This window comes from Aquarana catesbeiana, linkage group LG01 (assembly GCF_042186555.1).
Source record: "Aquarana catesbeiana isolate 2022-GZ linkage group LG01, ASM4218655v1, whole genome shotgun sequence".
Classification (NCBI taxonomy): domain Eukaryota; kingdom Metazoa; phylum Chordata; class Amphibia; order Anura; family Ranidae; genus Aquarana; species Aquarana catesbeiana.
Genome location: NC_133324.1, coordinates 989,113,668 through 989,132,302, shown reverse-complemented (window position 1 = coordinate 989,132,302; position 18,635 = coordinate 989,113,668).

Here is an 18,635-nt window from a genome sequence, read left to right as displayed (position 1 = left end):
TATTCCACGCAGCGTGTGCTCCAACAGGTGGACAAGGGGGACAGTGTCACTGATGCATGCACTGTCACTGCTCACCATCCTCGTGGCCTCCTCGAATGGTGACAGGACAGTGCATGCATCCCTGATCATGGCCCACTGGCGTGGGGAAAAAAAACCAAGCTCCCCTGACCCTGTCCTGGTGCCATAGTCGCACAGGTACTCATTGATGGCCCTCTGCTGCGTGTGCAGCCGCTGCAGCATGGCCAACGTTGAGTTCCACCTGGTGGGCATGTCACAGATTAGGCGGTTCTTGGGCAGGTTAAACTCCTTTTGGAGGTCCGTCAGCCGAGCACTGGCATTATATGACCGGCGGAAATGCACACAGACTTTCCTGGCCTGCCTCAGGATATCCTGTAAGCCCGGGTACCTGCCCAAGAACCGCTGCACCACCAAGTTAAGGACGTGAGCCAAACAGGGCACATGGGTCATTTGTCCCTGTCGGAGGGCAGAGAGGAGGTTGGTGCCATTGTCGCAAACCACCATTCCTGCCTTAAGTTGGCGTGGCGTCAACCACCTCTGAACCTGCCCCTGCAGAGCTGACAGAACCTCTGCCCCAGTGTGGCTCCTGTCCCCCAAGCACACCAGCTCAAGCACCGCATGGCATCTTTTGGCCTGCGTACTTGCGTAGCCCCTTGAACGCCTACGGAGCACCGCTGGTTCCGAGGAAGAGGCCATGGAGGAAGAAGAAGAGGAGGGGGTGGAGGAGAGAGGTGTGTCACAATCAGCATTTTGGAGGCGTGGTGGCGGAACAACCTCCAACACTACTGCACCTTGTCCTGCATCCTTCCCAGCTGCCAGCAGAGTCACCCAATGCGCCGTGAAACTTAGGTAACGTCCCTGTCCATGCCTGCTGGACCATGAGTCAGCGGTAATATGCACCTTACCGCTGACCGCCCTGTCCAGCGAGGCATGGACATTGCCTTCCACATGCCGGTAGAGAGCCGGAATCGCCTTCCGTGAGAAAAAGTGGCGTTTGGGTACCTGCCACTGAGGAACCGCACATTCCACAAACTCACGGAAGGGGGCAGAGTCTACCAACTGAAAAGGCAGCAGTTGAAGTGCTAGCAATTTTGCCAAGCTAGCATTCAACCGCTGGGCATGTGGATGGCTGGGAGCAAACTTCTTTCGGCGGTGCAGCAGCTGGGGCAGGGAAATTTGCCTGGTACAATCTGACGTCGGTGTACCAAAAGCAGATTGCCCACAAGTACTTGGCTGTGACACACCTAATTCTACACCTTCATTCCTCTCACTGCAGGTCTCAGAGAGGACTGAAGGTCTAGTGGGGTTGGAAATCTCAGCTGATGAGGAGCAAGGAGAGATCCTCTTTGTTCTTTGGTGTGGGTCTTTTAGATACGCTTGCCAACGAACTGCATGGCAGGTCAACATATGTCTGGTCAAGCATGTGGTACCCAAGCGGGAGATGTTTTGGCCACGCGAGATACGCTTGAGACATATGTTGCAAATAGCAGTGGTGCGATCTGATGCACTCGTCTCAAAAAAGGCCCACACCAAAGAACTTTTTGAATAACGCGCAGAGACTGCAGCGCCCTGCACATGTGGAGCTTTGGGGTGTGATGCAGTCAATGTGCTGCCCTTAGGCTGGCCCCTGGAGGGCATCCTGCCTCGTTGGTGATGTGCTGCCGCCTCCTCCTCCTCCTCCTCCTCCTCCTCTCTCCTATCAGGCACCCACGTTGAGTCAGTGACCTCATCATCCCCTCCCTCCTCATCACTGGAGCAAACCTGGCAGTATGCTGCAGCAGGGGGAGCATGACTGCCAGATTGCTGTCCTTCTTGGGCACCCCCTCTGTCCGCGCTCATGTTACTGCCTTCATCGAGCTCAGTATCGTCATCAGAGCCTTCCAAACGCTGGGCATCCTCCTGGAGCATGTACCCAACACTGTGGTCAAACAGTTCGAGGGAATCCTCATGAGGACATGGTGGAGCTAGGGAAGGAGTCACTGATGACATTGAGCTGAGGGAAGAGGCCGCTGCTTTGCCAGACAAAGCACCCTGGGCATGGGTGAGAGAGGATGAGGAGGATGAGGACGGCTTGGTCATCCACTCGACCAAGTCTTCCGCATGTTGCGGCTCAACACGGCCAGCTGCCGAAAAAAAGGCCAAGCGTGTCCCATGGCCACGTGCTGATGAGGATGCACCGTCTCCACGGCCAGCACTAGACACAGAGCCTGCTTGCCCTCTCTTATTGGCTTGTGACTGTCTGCCTCTCCTTCTTGGCCTTCCAGACATACTAATGGCCTGTAGCTGCACTAAGCTGGGATAGAACACCTGTAATTTTCTTCAAGTAGCTTTATATACTGTAACCAGACAAGCCTGCCTGTCAGTAGGAAGATAACAGGAACGGATCTAGCTGAACACTGTGAGCAGGACGCACTGTACTAAATGTAAATAGTCTAGCTGCCTGACCGTGGTACTAATAGGATCAAATAGAACACCTGTAATTTTCTTCAGGTAGCTTTATATACTGTAACCAGACAAGCCTGCCTGTCAGTAGGAAGATAACAGGAACGGATCTAGCTGTACACTGTGAGCAGGACGCACTGTACTAAATGTAAATAGTCTAGCTGCCTGACCGTGGTACTAATAGGATCAAATAGAACACCTGTAATTTTCTTCAGGTAGCTTTATATACTGTAACCAGACAAGCCTGCCTGTCAGTAGGAATTTAACAGGAACGGATCTAGCTGAACACTGTGAGCAGGACGCACTGCACTAAATGTAAATAGTCTAGAAGATAACAGGAACGGATCTAGCTGAACACTGTGAGCAGGACGCACTGCACTAAATGTAAATAGTCTAGAAGATAACAGGAACGGATCTAGCTGAACACTGTGAGCAGGACGCACTGCACTAAATGTAAATAGTCTAGAAGATAACAGGAACGGATCTAGCTGAACACTGTGAGCAGGACGCACTGCACTAAATGTAAATAGCAGGAACGGATCTAGCTGAACACTGTGAGCAGGATGCACTGCACTAAATGTAAATAGTCTAGAAGATAACAGGAACGGATCTAGCTGAACACTGTGAGCAGGACGCACTGCACTAAATGTAAATAGCAGGAACGGATCTAGCTGAACACTGTGAGCAGGACGCACTGCACTAAATGTAAATAGTCTAGAAGATAACAGGAACGGATCTAGCTGAACACTGTGAGCAGGACGCACTGCACTAAATGTAAATAGCAGGAACGGCTCTAGCTGAACACTGTGCGCAGGACGCACTGCACTAAATGTAAATAGCAGGAACGGATCTAGCTGAACACTGTGAGCAGGACGCACTGCACTAAATGTAAATAGCAGGAACGGATCTAGCTGAACACTGTGAGCAGGACGCACTGCACTAAATGTAAATAGCAGGAACGGATCTAGCTGAACACTGTGAGCAGGACGCACTGCACTAAATGTAAATAGCAGGAACGGATCTAGCTGAACACTGTGAGCAGGACGCACTGCACTAAATGTAAATAGCAGGAACGGATCTAGCTGAACACTGTGAGCAGGACGCACTGCACTAAATGTAAATTGCAGGAACGGATCTAGCTGAACACTGTGAGCAGGACGCACTGCACTAAATGTAAATAGTCTAGAAGATAACAGGAACGGATCTAGCTGAACACTGTGAGCAGGACGCACTGCACTAAATGTAAATAGCAGGAACGGATCTAGCTGAACACTGTGAGCAGGACGCACTGCATTAAATGTAAATAGTCTAGATAGAAGATAACAGGAACGGATCTAGCTAAACTGAATACAGTGTATATATATATATATGCAACACCTGGGATGCATATATATACACAATACACTGTAAGTGCAGCTAACTGACTGACTGTTCTGCCTAATCTATCTAACTCAAATCAAATGACACTGTCTCTCTCTCTCTCTATCTCTCAGCACACCGGAACACACACTACACAGGGCCGCCGTGCAGGCGGCCTTATATAGTGTGGGGTGTGTACTAAATCCCCTGAGCCATAATTGGCCAAAGCCACCCTGGCTTTGGCCAATTACAGCTCTCTCTACTGACGGCGCTGTGATTGGCCAAGCATGCGGGTCAGAGTGCATGCTTGGCCAATCATCAGCCAGCAATGCACTGCGATGCCGCAGTGAATTATGGGCCGTGACGCGCCACACGAATTTAGCGCGAACGGCCCATAACGTTCGCAATTCGGCGAACGATCGAACAGCCGATGTTCGAGTCGAACATGGGTTCGACTCGAACACGAAGCTCATCCCTACTGCTAAGTGTCCTCTCCTTACACTGAATCAAGTTTCCATTTCATACTAGTTACATCCCATCTAGACAACAATGTCATAAACTTTGTGACCAAATGTAGTTAACCTGCATCTGCCAAAAACATTGTATTAGTGGGCGAACGAACGATGTTTCCTACGAACGATTACTGTGCCCACGAACATGAAAGTTGCCATTTTAAACTGTACAACAGTAAAGAAAAGCACATGGAGCAGCATGCAAATAATAATAATAATAATAACACACAACAACTTACTTTTTTAGAAGTAGTTTCCAGATCTTTCTGTACTGATCGTGCTCCCTCAATTTCAAGTCTGACCATCGTTTCCTCAGTTGATCTTTGGATTGTCGTACCCCAAAATTCTTCTGCAGACTTTTCACAACTTTAGCCATGATCTTGGTCTTTCTCACATTTGGGTTTAGGTACGATCCATACTTCCCATCATAGTTGGCCCTCTTCAAGATGTCCACCATCTCCACCATCTCTACAAAGGACATATTTGAGGCCTTCAATCTCCTCCGGGATCAGGACGTTCGTGGCTATGGGCTTTCCTCATTGCTGCTCTCCTCTGCATGCACCTGCTGTGTCTCCGCCATGTTCTCTACCCACCTGTCACACCTCCAACACCACAGCCACAGCCTGGAAGCAAGCGTGTAAGGAACACAAGAGTGTGATGGCCTGGGTTCAGTCTGGTCTGACAAGAGACGCAGGCTGTTGTATGACCACGGCCTGGGGACAGATATGTCATCTGCTGCTGTTCCTGATCTCTTCTAGTCCTGGACCGGATTGTGCTCACTATTATATGGACTCTTCAGGCCACCAATTTTGGCTGGCAAATAGTTGATGTGTGCCCTGGGGTACAAAGGCTTCGCTAATTTCACCAGTTTCTCCAGCGTTGCCTTCCTCTTTATTTTGTTATGACCCAGAATAAATGGATAATTATTTTTAATAAATACTTGCCTATGTGTTTTACTTCAAAAAGGACAGTTTGTTTGTGAGTAGGCAGGTACATTTCCTAAATACAATGTCAACTTAACAAGGGACACCAACACCAACCAACCTTCTTGAGATTAAAAAATACAAGATAACAATGGTGTTGTGGTAACTTGACACTCAAAACAAGAAAAAATATTAGGGAGATCACAAAAAAAAACAGGAGATCTTGTTTTAAAAAAAAACAAAAAATTATATCACTATAAAAACAAAAACAAAAAATTATTCTGGAGATCTGACGAAACCAAAATATTATATTCAGGAGATCCCGAGAAATAATACAGAAATCAGTTTGTGAGAACTCTGTGTGAATATCAGCAGCAAAACAACTTCATTCTTCTAGCATTATAAAGAAGAAGAGATTAAAAGATTTTAAAAATTGCAGCGTGAGGAATGTGCTATCTCCATTAGGAACTCTAGTTTTACCAGACCGAGCTCTTCCGTCTCGTAATTGATTCTGAGCATGCGTGGCACTTTGTGCGTCAGAATTGTCTACACAGGATTGGAATTTACGCGAATGGATTCTGTTGTCGGAAAATTTGAGAACCAGATCTTAAATGCTGTGCAATGGAAATTCCGATGGAAAAAGTCCGATGGAGCCTACACACGGTCGGAATTTCGGACAAAAGGCTCCCATCAAACATTTTCTATCGAAAAATCCGACTGTGTGTACGGGGGATTAGACTTCTAACGGCTTGTATATATCTTCTCCACTTCTTCTTCTTACAATCAAGTGTTACAATGAAGTATTTTCCATATGGGACTACGCAAAAATGTTTTCTTTATTACCAAGATTGTTCTAAACAGTTTTGTACTGAAACAGTAAGATGTACCTTGATATCGGCATGTAATTACTATTTGTATTACCATAATTCACACATGCTCTGTATTCATTCCAGCAGTTTAAGCTCAGTTGTTCCTGGAGTTTAATAGTGATCACACGGACACCGCGGGGACCTGTCATTTTCTCCATATGATCAATTGTGGGTTGTGTTTGGAGCCCTATTGGTATAATGCCGTGTACACACGGGCGGACTTTTCGACCGAACTTGTCCACCAGAACGAATCCGATTGTCCGACCGTGTGGGGGCTTCATTGGACTTCCGACGGACCTTTTCGGTTGAAAATCAGACGGACTTTAGATTTGAAACATGTTTCAAATCTTTCCGACAGATTTGTCAAAAAATCTGTTCGTCTGTATGCTAGTCCGACAGACGAAAACCGACGCTAGGGCAGCTATTGGCTACTAGCTATCTACTTCCTCACTTTAGTCCGGTCATACGTCATCATGTACAAATCTGTCGGACTTTGGTGTGATCGTGTGTGGCCATGTCCGTTCGTTTGAAAGTCTGTCGGAAGTCCGTCAAAAGTCTGTCTAAAAGACCGTCGGACCTTTGATGCCAAAAAGTCCGCCCGCGTGTACACGGCATAAGTCTACTGTTGCCTCTTTTGGTTTTGAGTTAACCATCTGGTAGGTTTTTCCTATCTTTATCTCCCATTAGCGCAGCCTGCCCCGCGACCGTTACGCCGTTTGGGTTTCTTTTTACCCTGCAGTGACTGAGCCGTTGGCAGCCCTCTTCCAAATTGGCGGATTTGGCGATTGCGCAATTGCGCGCAACCTCACTTCCGCCTTTTGGATATTGCGCATGCGCAGTAGCACCCTAAGTCGAGTCCGCGTTCCAGAAGAGATGTCAGACGCTTCCGGAATGGGGGGGTTATGAATGCGGCAGATGCCGCCATTCTCTGTCAGAGGGCTCATTTGACAGAGTCCACATATCTCCTTTCCCTTCGTATTTTTCGTCCTTTGTCCACTGATAGGTAAGCTCAATATAATGCCTCACCTAGGTTCTCTATCTTTAATATCCAATAATTCATTTATGGCCTAACTTTTATTTGCTATAGACTTTTTCTAATAGAGCCTCTACTACTTGAATTGTTTTATAGGCTTGCATATTCAATCTTGATGCCCATCTACACAAGGGAGCCAAACACTTGGCAATTTCTGGTGGAGAGACATCCAAATGGATTTGGACTTTACTTTGTAAAGCCCTTGGTTGGCAACCCACTTTTTCAGGCTGATAGGGTTAGGGTTAATATATTTTGCTTGAAGGTTATCAACTTTTAAATTGATCCCACTAATATTAGTGTGAATAAGGTAATTATTTATCTCTACACCTCTTTCTATAGTGACAATTAGGCCAATTTCAGAATAATATTGTGACAGACCTAACCAGGACAGAGGCTTTTGGAAGGGACTGAATGCCAGCCTCTTGCCAACCGATCATGGGCCCTGGCATTTGGGGGAACGGTGCTATTAGTGAGCTGTATGCCTGGGGACCCTTGAGGTGGCATTACTTTAGATTCTGGTCCATGTCCCCCCAAGAGTCACAAACTCAGCAGACCCTGGATATGCCATATTACAAATAGTGACTGATTCATACTGTTGGGACACATACTAGGAGGAGATGCTGATGTCAATTCCAGCCACCTGTCTGTTGTCTTCTATAATGTAAATGAGTCTAGTGTGGCTTCTCTTTCAGCCATTGTTGTCTGGGCTAATTAACCCTGCAATTGTATGAAGGTGTCCTGTGTTTACGTATGATAATGTACCATCTACTGTGTGAAGCTCGGTGACAACAAGTCTGACCTGTAGTGAAATCCTGATTTATCATAACAATGACCAGGCTGCTTAAAGGGATTAGTTAATGAGTTCATGTTAATTAGGTCTGGTCACAGGTGTATTTTCAGAGTAATATGAGCAGGAGGTATACACCTTCTCCTTTTACTGTATATAAGACTGTATTTGTTTCAATAAAAATGCATTCCTGCTTGAACCTCTAGACAGAGCTTTGTCTCGTATTTGGGGGGAGAATTATTCGCATGGGTTCCTTGTTCAGCTGATTGAAGTGTTCTGTAGCTGCCTTTGTGTTCGGAAATGGAATGTCTTAAATGACTTTAACCCCTTTCATACTCGGGGTGTCGTTAAAAATATATAGATATATTTTTTAGGCAAATAGTATGGTATTCTATATACCCATATATACATATACATATGTTTCCTCTATAGGACCTGAATTTTATCCACATCTCCCCCCCTATGGTCACTTTATTCCTTTAATTGAGGTATCTGCTTGGAATATTCAGAAGCCTATCACTTCAGCGTTTTATTCGTATCCATCCATACCCGGTAGGTCCATCTGTGTTTCAAAATATTTCCTGACTGTAAAGTTTTATTGTCAAAATAAATAAAAAGTATACTTTTGTATACCCATATTCTGATAGATGTAATTAGCTTTAATCGAAAATTTCAAGTAATTAATTCCTATTTTGTTGTTTTCTTCAATATTTTCTTGTAGCAATCAATTCATACAGCACTCTAGGATCTCCTGAAGAAGCTCATTCGAAGCGAAACATGTAGAGCGGTAGTGTCTGTGTTTGTATATGAAATGAATTTGAAATGCAACAAGGAATTCTTTTACGATAATATTTTTATTGTCATTAATAGAATATATTTTTATAACTAAAAAACAATATTTTCCTTTTTTGACACCTTTAAAGTCCCGCAGTTTTCCTCTTTTCATGTATTTATCATAAAATTAGGATGTGGTGTCTATTCTGATCTCATTGCCTTCACCTTCTTCATTACATCGACGTATCTGGGGGTTCAGTATTACATTAAGCAATGTATCGGATATTGGGGTGATGCTATGTATCTGGGGGTTCAGTATTACACTAAGCTAGGTATTGGATATTGGGGTGATGCTATGTATCTGGGGTTCAATATTACACTAAGCTAGGTATTGGATATTGGGGTGATGCTATGTATCTGGGGGTTCAGTATTACACTAAGCTAGGTATTGGATATTGGAGTGATGCTACATATCTGGGGGTTCAGTATTACACTAAGCTAGGTATTGGATATTGGGGTGATGCTATGTAGCTGGGGGTTCAGTATTACACTAAGCTAGGTATTGGATATTGGGGTGAAGCTACGTATCTGTGGGTTCAGTATTACAATAAGCTAGGTATTGGATATTGGGGTGATGCTATGTATCTGGGGGTTCAGTATTACACTAAGCAATGTATTGGATATTGGGGTGATGCTACATATCTGGGGGTTCAGTATTACACTAAGCTAGGTATTGGATATTGGGGTAATGCTATGTATCTGGGGGTTCAGTATTACACTAAGCTAGGTATTGGATATTGGGGTGATGCTATGTATCTGGGGGTTCAGTATTACACTAAGCTAGGTATTGGATATTGGGGTGATGCTATGTAGCTGGGGGTTCAGTATTACACTAAGCTAGGTATTGGATATTGGGGTGATGCTATGTATCTGGGGGTTCAGTATTACACTAAGCTAGGTATTGGATATTGGGGTGATGCTATGTGTCTGGGGGTTCAGTATTACACTAAGCTAGCTATTGAATATTGGGGTGATGCTATGTATCTGGGGGTTCAGTATTACACTAAGCAATATATTGATATTGGGGTGATGCTATGTATCTGGGGGTTAAGTATTACACTAAGCAAGGTATTGGATATTGGGGTGATGCTATGTGTCGGGGGGTTCAGTATTACACTAAGCTAGGTATTGGAAATTGGGGTGATGCTATGTATCTGGGGGTTCAGTATTACACTAAGCTAGGTATTGGATATTGGGGTGATGCTATGTATCTGACAGTTCAGTATTACACTAAGCAATGTATTGGATATTGGGGTGATGCTACGTATCTGAGGATTCAGTATTACACTAAGCTAGGTATTGGATATTGGGGTAATGCTATGTATCTGGGGGTTCAGTATTACACTAAGCTAGGTATTGGATATTGGGGTGATGCTATGTATCTGGGGGTTCAGTATTACACTAAGCTAGGTATTGGATATTGGGGTGATGCTATGTATCTGGGGGTTCAGTATTACACTAAGCTAGGTATTGGATATTGGGGTGATGCTACGTATCTGGGGGTTCAGAATTACACTAAGCGAGGGAGGAGCCGGATGTGGGCGTCAGGCTGATGCCGAGGCTAAGCCCGTGAGGTCAGCCGTATCCCTCCCCATGATGCTAGTCTAGGCGTCAGCTCCTAATGCCCCGAGTCTCCCTTGCGTCCCCCCCACGGACCAGCACGGACCAGCACGGGCACTTGTGCTACCCCCACGTCTCCATTGTGTCCCGCACTTAGACACCTACGGCAGGCCCCACCTGATCTGCATTCCTGTATTGCCCGTGGCAGTCTCTTGCGGCTCACAGTCAACCCCGGCTCATGACAGCATCTGAGCCTCCTCGCGTCTCCCACGTCTCAGTGCCTCCCGTCGCTCCCCGTGGCTCTCCATGAGTGGAGCCGGTTGGGTCTGAGCCTGGCTGGGGCTGGGGGCGTGGAGGAGCGGAGTGGAGGAGTGCCGGCAATAGACAGCAGTCCCCGCTAAAACATTCGACACAGCGCCGTGGGCGGAGTAGGCTCTCGGTCCCTCTGAAGCAGTGGAGAGACTGCTCGTCGCAGCAAAGGTGAAGGTGAGAGGGGACACTGTGAGCGGCAGTGAGTAGCAGAGAGTACATAAGGTGACGGAGGACCCTGTCGGTACATGGAGGAGCAGAGATACTGAAGGAGCAGAGGTAATGTAGAGGTAATGCTGAAATGCTGAAAAAATAAGGAAGAGCTGGAAGTAGCCAAGATCAGCCAGAGGGGTAAGTGAAAAAAAAAAAACCCCGATTGTGATTTCTGGAGTGGTGGACTGTAGCCCCTGGCTGAGAAAACCTGTGGAAGTAACTGGCAACAGCAGGTAATTGAACGTGCATATAGTAAAACTTAAACGTGCCCTGGAGGTTCTGGAGGTTCTGGAGGTAGAGGAGTGATCGGGACTATGTTACTGGTAACTGTTAAAGTTGTAAAGCTCAGGGTAAATCTATGCCACATAAAATAACTTAGCTGTGGAACTCTGCTCAAAACTTTGAAGTCACAGGTCTGCTGTGGTGGGTGAAGCGAAATCTAATCCTCCCTGTAATTCTCTACAATTTTTTTTTTTTTTTTTTTCTCAGCGTATGAAGAACGTAAACTTATATAATAACATACTAATTATACAAAAGATATATTTCTACACAATACATACATATGGATATATACAATCTAAACAAGCTTAACCGGAGTTTAATCTGAGCCTGTATATAAGGCTTTGTCGTTTTGCAACCTACCTTACCAGCTTTACCTTAGCTGTCAGTTGTACTCTTGATTTGAAAAGAACCCTGGAAAAATTCTGAATACCCAAATACCCGAATACATGCAGGGTATGTGGGGACGGACCTCAAGAGCGGACCTAAGGGGGCGCAAATATAGCGAATATAGAGAACCAAGCACTAAGTGGCGGGGGTTAAGCGGGCTTGGAGAAACTGTATGTACCCAGCCCAAAACGTACAAACCTATACCCATAATCCTACATGATAGCACTGCTCCCCCTGCAATACTAGGGAACAGAAAGGAAGGGATGAGAGGCAAATCAACAAAAGGGATGACATCTAACCCGCCAAGAACAAGTGCAAGCCCGGGAACCATCAGGAAGTACATGGTACAGGAAAGCAGTAAAGAAAGCCCAGGTAAACAAACAGGGGCTAAAAGTAAAGCACCGGAGAGTTTGCCAAAGATGGGGACAAGAAGACAAATAGCAGAGATTGACATCCATGCTGCAAGTGGCAAGGTACTGGATGTAGAAATGGTGGATTCCCAAAAAAAACAATTACCAACTAAAGGCGAAATGGCAGAAATGTTCGCGAAGCTCGAAACCTCAATAAAAGGAAAAATCGATTCCTTACAAGAAGCCATGAATCAAACTCCAAAAAGGGTGGAAGAGGTAGAAACAAGGCTGGATGGACAGGGAGAAGAGCTAGAAGGCTTCAAAAAACAGATAGAGGAGGTCATAAAAGAACAGAGAAACATCATGTATAGACTGGAAGATCAGGAGAATCGGAGCAGAAGGATCTTTGAATAAGAGGTCTTCCAGGGACTCAGGGAGAAAAAGAGGACCTTCAAGGAAAAATGGATGCGATCTTCGGGGGAATGATTACTTCACCCAACACAAGCGGTAAAATAAAATTTGACAGAGTTCACAGGATTCGCAAACCTGCAGAGATCAAGGGGGACGTCCCAAGAGACGTGATTGCGAGATTTCACAATTATCAAGATAAAGAACTGGTGAAGACGTGTATGAAAAAGAATCAACCAGTGCGGTACGGAGAGATGAACTTACAGATCTTCGCGGATCTGGCAGCGGAGACGCTGGCCAGGAGAAGAGTGTTGAAACCGTTGCTGGCCCAGCTTCAAGCGCATGAAGTTAAATACTCTTGGGGTTTTCCAGCATGCCTGAATGGGTTTAAGGAAGGCCGTTCGGCAACCTTAAGATTCCCGGAAGAAACTCAAAAATTTTGTAACCGCTTGGGGATCCCTCTAGTGGAAGTCCCGGGTTGGTGGGAAAGAGCTGGAAACCGGGACCCCACCAAAGAACAGCAGGCCTGGCAGCCAGTCCTCAAGACAAAATTGAGATAACTAGAATTGTACCTGTAAAGACAACAGTAAAAACCTCGAATGGTGAGACCGGGGTGACCGGATTCCCCCAACTGGAGGGAGGAGGTGCGAGGGGATGGAAGGGGGGGTGTGGGGGTCGGGGGTGGAGGGAGGATTAGGGGGGAATGAATGCTGGGTTGGGGGGGATAGGGGAGGATGGGGGGTGACGGGGGGGTTCATGGAAGGGGGAGGGAAGGGGAATCTACCAGAAGCACTAGGGAAGAATAAGGAGGAGGCCCTTGCTCTCGTAAAGTGGTACGATCAAATACATAAAGTGTAAAAAAAGATGGTGGGTCTAAAGATAATTACCTATAATGTACGTGGTATAAACGCTCCCAGGAAAAGGGCGAATATTGTGGGTGAACTGAGATTCCTGAAGGCGGACGTGGTTCTACTGCAGGAAACCCACTTCACTATAACAAACAACAATAAAATAAGCTCAAAAGATTACCCCATATGGTACTATGGAGATTCCCCAATTAGCCGAGCAAAAGGAGTAGCCATAGGGTTTGCCAGAGGTGTAGGATTTGACTTAGACAAGAGACTAGTGGACCCTGAAGGGCGATACTTGTTCTTGAGAGGAAAATTAAATGGAGTAGAGTGCACCCTGGCAAACATATATGGCCCAAATAAAAACCCCATTGGCTATCTACTGAGGCGGTTAGCTGATTTAATGGAATTCAAGAAGGGGGGCCTAATAATGGGGGGCGATTTCAACTTCTGCCTGGAACCAAGGGAGGACAGTACGTCGCGTGCACAGGGGAGTGGAATGGGATGGAGGAACAAACTAAAACAGAAACTGCACCAACATCAATTGGTAGATGTCTGGAGGTTACAACACCCCAAAACAAGAGACTACACATTCCACTCCCCTGTCCACGCATTGTACTTTAGACTGGACTTCTTTATAATAGAGCATAGGTTGCTAGAGGTGGTTGTGAGTACAAACATTGGTATAACAACGTTCTCCGACCACGCGCTGGTGACGTTACAACTTAAGATAGGAGAGCTAAACACAAGAAGTAAGGTGTGGAGATTAAATGAGGAACTTTTGCACGATAGAGCAATAGAAGAATGTATGAAAAAAGAACTAGAGATGTATTTTAAAGAAAACAACACGGAAGGGGTATCTGAAATGATGGTGTGGGAATCCCATAAGGCCTACATAGGAGGCATTATGATAAAGGAGGAGGCGGAGAAAAGAAGGAGCACTAGGGAGAAAACATGGGCCCTGAGCAAAGAAATTAACACACTAGAACACCTCTATAAGAACAAGAATGACAGCGAAACTTTGCTAAAACTCAGCCGCAAAAGGGAGGAGATGAGAGAACTTATAGAGCAAGAAACAAGAATGATGTATAACAGAGTAAAAAAAGAAAGGTACCTATACGGGAACAAACCGGGGAGACATCTAGCGCAGGCTCTAGCAAAAAAAAAATCAGCAAATTACATAGACAAAATACAAACAGGTAATGGGAAATTCGCACATAAATCAGCGGAAATCGCTAGGAAGTTTCAGGAATACTACGCGAGTCTATACGCTATAGGTCCCAAAGGAGAGGTCGAACAGAAACGGGTAAAAATAAAAGCATATCTGTGAGGGAGCGGTTTAGAGAAAATCACAGAGGAACAAAGCAGTCAGCTTGAGGCCCCCATCTCTGAGGAAGAAATAATAAAAACCGTAAAAGAAACACCGGTGGGGAAAAGTCCGGGGCCAGATGGCCTGACGATTCTCTACTATAGAAAGTTTAAAGACATCCTGATCCCAAAAATGTGCTCCCTCATGAATAGGATAGGGGAGAAAGAGGAATTACGTAAAGAAGCCCTGGAGGCTACTATTGTTGTTATCCCAAAGGAAGGGAAGGATGGAACGCTATGTTCAAGTTATAGACCCATCTCTCTCCTAAACTTGGATACCAAAATTTACACAAAAATCCTTGCGGATAGGCTGAAAAAGGTAATACGAAATATAATACACCCAGATCAAGTTGGTTTCATCCCCGGGAGGGAAGGGAGAGATAATGGAACCAGGACCCTGCTAGCAATACAGGAGATGAAAGGCAATGGGGCCCCAGGACTACTCCTGTCGGTAGATGCCGAGAAGGCATTTGACAGGGTAGACTGGGGCCTCATGCAGGGTACATGGGAAGAAATAGGATTGGGTGAGAAAATGATAAAATGTATAAAGGCCCTATACAATAGACCTACAGCAAGGGTAAAGATAAATGGGATAGTATCGGAACCATTCGAAATGCTCAACGGAACGAGACAGGGGTGTCTACTGTCCCCCCTGCTATTCATGTTGGCATTGGAACCACTTCTAGCTAGGGTAAGACAGAACCCAGATATAAGGGGGATAAAGATGGAGGATGAAATCCATAAGTTAGCGGCGTATGCAGACAACGTCCTGTTCTATGTAACCAGCCCAAAGATATTCCTGCCAAATTTAATGAAAACCTTAAAAAAGAGTATGGTGAGGTCTCAAATTTTAAGATAAACCCATCGAAGTCTGAAACCCTCACTTTTAACATCCCAAAAAATGAGGAACTTTTACTTCAAAAAAATTTTCCATACATGTGGGGCAAAAACGAAATAAAGTACTTAGGAGTTAAGATGACTAAAACCAGCGTAAGTCTATACCAAGCAAATTTCCTCCCTTTATTGGACGAGATTAAAACCAAACTAAATAGAATAATAACAGGAAACATATCGTGGGGGGGAAGAATTAATATTATTAAAATGTTCATTCTCCCCAAAATCATATATAAAATGCAGATGCTACCGATCCCACTCCCGGAGGCTTTTTTTTAAAACAATACAAAAGCTCTTCACAAGTTTCATTTGGAAAAGGAAAAAAGCGAGAATAAGTATGGCACAGTTAACTAAAGAAAGGGTTAGAGGGGGTTGGGGTGCACCGGATATCAGAAATTACTATAACGCTGTAATATTGTCACGGATAGTAGAATGGGCAAAATAAAATAGAGAAAAGCGATGGGTTAAGATGGAAGGCACAATAAGCACAGTCAATTTAGGTAAAATAATTTGGATACCTTCACAGTATAGAAAATTAGGGAAGGGCACAAATAACATCACTAGACACGCACTAAAAATATGGGATCACATACACAGAAAGGAAAAATGGGAATATAACTCACCACTAACACCACTAATAAATACAGAATATTTTATACCGGGAATGGAAGCCTGGTTTGGGAAATGGATAACACTAGAAAATGCACAACTGAAAGATATTATAGACCAAGGTAAAATTTACACGTACCACGAACTAAAGAGCAAAGGGGAGTGGAGATCAATAGACGAATGGAAATACAACCAACTAAAGCATTTTACAGAGTTCTTGCCCCAGCCAATAAGATCGGAAGCAAATTTGCTTCCCCTAGAAAAAATCTGTGTGGATAGGGGAAAGAAGAGGGTGATCTCAAAGATTTATAGAGCACTTATAGAAAGGATCGGGCTGGATATACCACCGTATATAGTAAAATGGGAAAATGAACTAGGAATATCCCTGAAAAAAGAAGAAATCAGACAAATCTTGCGCCGGGTATACGCCACTACAGTAAATAGTAATATGAGAGAGACAAAATGTTTAGTTAGATGGCATATCACCCCTGATAAAGCACATAAAATTCTAAAGGAAAAATCACAATATTGCTGGCGAGGGTGCAAAGAAATTGGGACGATGGCCCATATATGGTGGCAATGTCCGGAAATTAAAAAATATTGGGACGAGATTAGGCAAATAATAGGGAAAATAACCAACACAATGCTCGCAGATGACCCATGGAGCTGCCTATTTCACGGGATAAACATGCCAAACAAACAATATCTGAAAAGCCTATTGCCGCCACTCCTAAACGCGGCTAAAAGTCTTATCCCCAGACATTGGAAGGAACCAATAAGACCTACAATGAGGAATTGGTGTAATAAAGTGAATGAGACCCAAAATCTAGAGTACTTAAGGTTTAGTGATGGGGAAGGTCTAGAAGCTTATGAGGTAAAATGGCAGGAATAGGACAAATTCAAACAAACTATGAGATACGCCGAAGCCATGGGAGCATAGGGAGCAGCAGAACGACAGTACTAAGGGAATAGGTGAAAAATAGCGGAACACAGGAAAGTAGTTGAGAGTAAGGCCTGGAAAAGTGTCTGGTAGATAGGGGGGGGGGGGGGGGGGGCGGCGGGTGGTAGGGTTATGCTGTAGGGCGGGTTTGGGAGAATAAAGGTATTTATTTATGATATACTGTATTTATTGGCGTATAACACTCACTTTTTCACCATAAAAATCGGGTGCAAATAGCGTGTGCGTGTTATACGCCAATACTTCAATTTTAGCTGCCTCAGAGGGGACAGGGAGCGGGGTGGGATGAGCGCCGTCAGATTACATACAGTGAGAATCTCCTGTTTACTTGGCGGCCTCTGTAATAGAAAGCCCCGTCTCCTGGGCCGCCATTGGACCATTGTTCTGTTCGATCAGGCTGCACTGATGGCAATGGTGAGGCTGCTGCACTGATGGCAATGGTGAGGCTGCTGCACTGATGGCAATGGTGAGGCTGCTGCATTGATGGCAATGGTGAGGCTGCTGCATTGATGGCAATGGTGAGGCTGCTGCATTGATGGCAATGGTGAGGCTGCTGCATTGATGGCAATGGTGAGGCTGCAGATGGGCATTGATCAGGCTGCATTGATGGCAATGGTCAGGCTGCAGATGGCCACTGACTCTTATTTTGCTTCAAAGTTTCTTATTTAAAATGTAGGTTTTTTTTTCCTGAAACTTCCCTCTTAAAATGAATGTGCGTGTTATACGCCGATAAATACGGTAAATTATCGAAATGTATACAGAAGGGGGAAAGGGGCGACTGCAAGAAAAAAAAAAAAAAAAAGCTACTATGATGTGATTGAGAGGGAAATAAATGAACGGAAAAGTTGATTTATGTACCTCAAAAAAAATAACAAAAACTGAAGTAGCTAAAAAAGAAAAAAAAAAAAAAAGTATTACACTAAGCTAGGTATTAGATATTGGGGTGATGCTATGTATCTGGGGGTTCAGTATTACACTAAGCAATGTATCGGATATTGGGGTGATGCTATGTATCTGGGGGTTCAGTATTACACTAACCTAGGTATTGGATATTGGGGTGGTGCTACGTATCTGGGGGTTCAGTATTACACTAAGCTAGGTATTGGATATTGGGGTGATGCTATGTATCTGGGGGTTCAGTATTACACTAAGCAATGTATTGGATATTGGGGTGATGCTATGTAGCTGGGGATTCAGTATTACACTAAGCTAGGTATTGGATATTGGGGTGAAGCTATGTATCTGGGGGTTCAGTATTACACTAAGCTAGGTATTGGATATTGGGGTGATGCTATGTAGATGGGGTTCAGTATTACACTAAGCTAGGTATTGGATATTGGGGTGAAGCTACGCATCTGTGGGTTCAGTATTACACTAAGCTAGGTATTGGATATTGGGATGATGCTATGCATCTGGGGGTTCAGTATTACACTAAGCTAGGTATTGGATATTGGGGTGATGCTACATATCTGGGGCTTCAGTATTACACTAAGCTAGGTACTGGATATTGGGGTGATGCTGTGTATCTGGGGGTTCAGTATTACATTAAGCTAGGTATTGGATATTGGGGTGATGCTATGTATCTTGTGGTTCAGTATTACACTAAGCTAGGTATTGGATATTGGGGTGATGCTATGTATCTGGGGGTTCAGTATTACATTAAGCTAGGTAT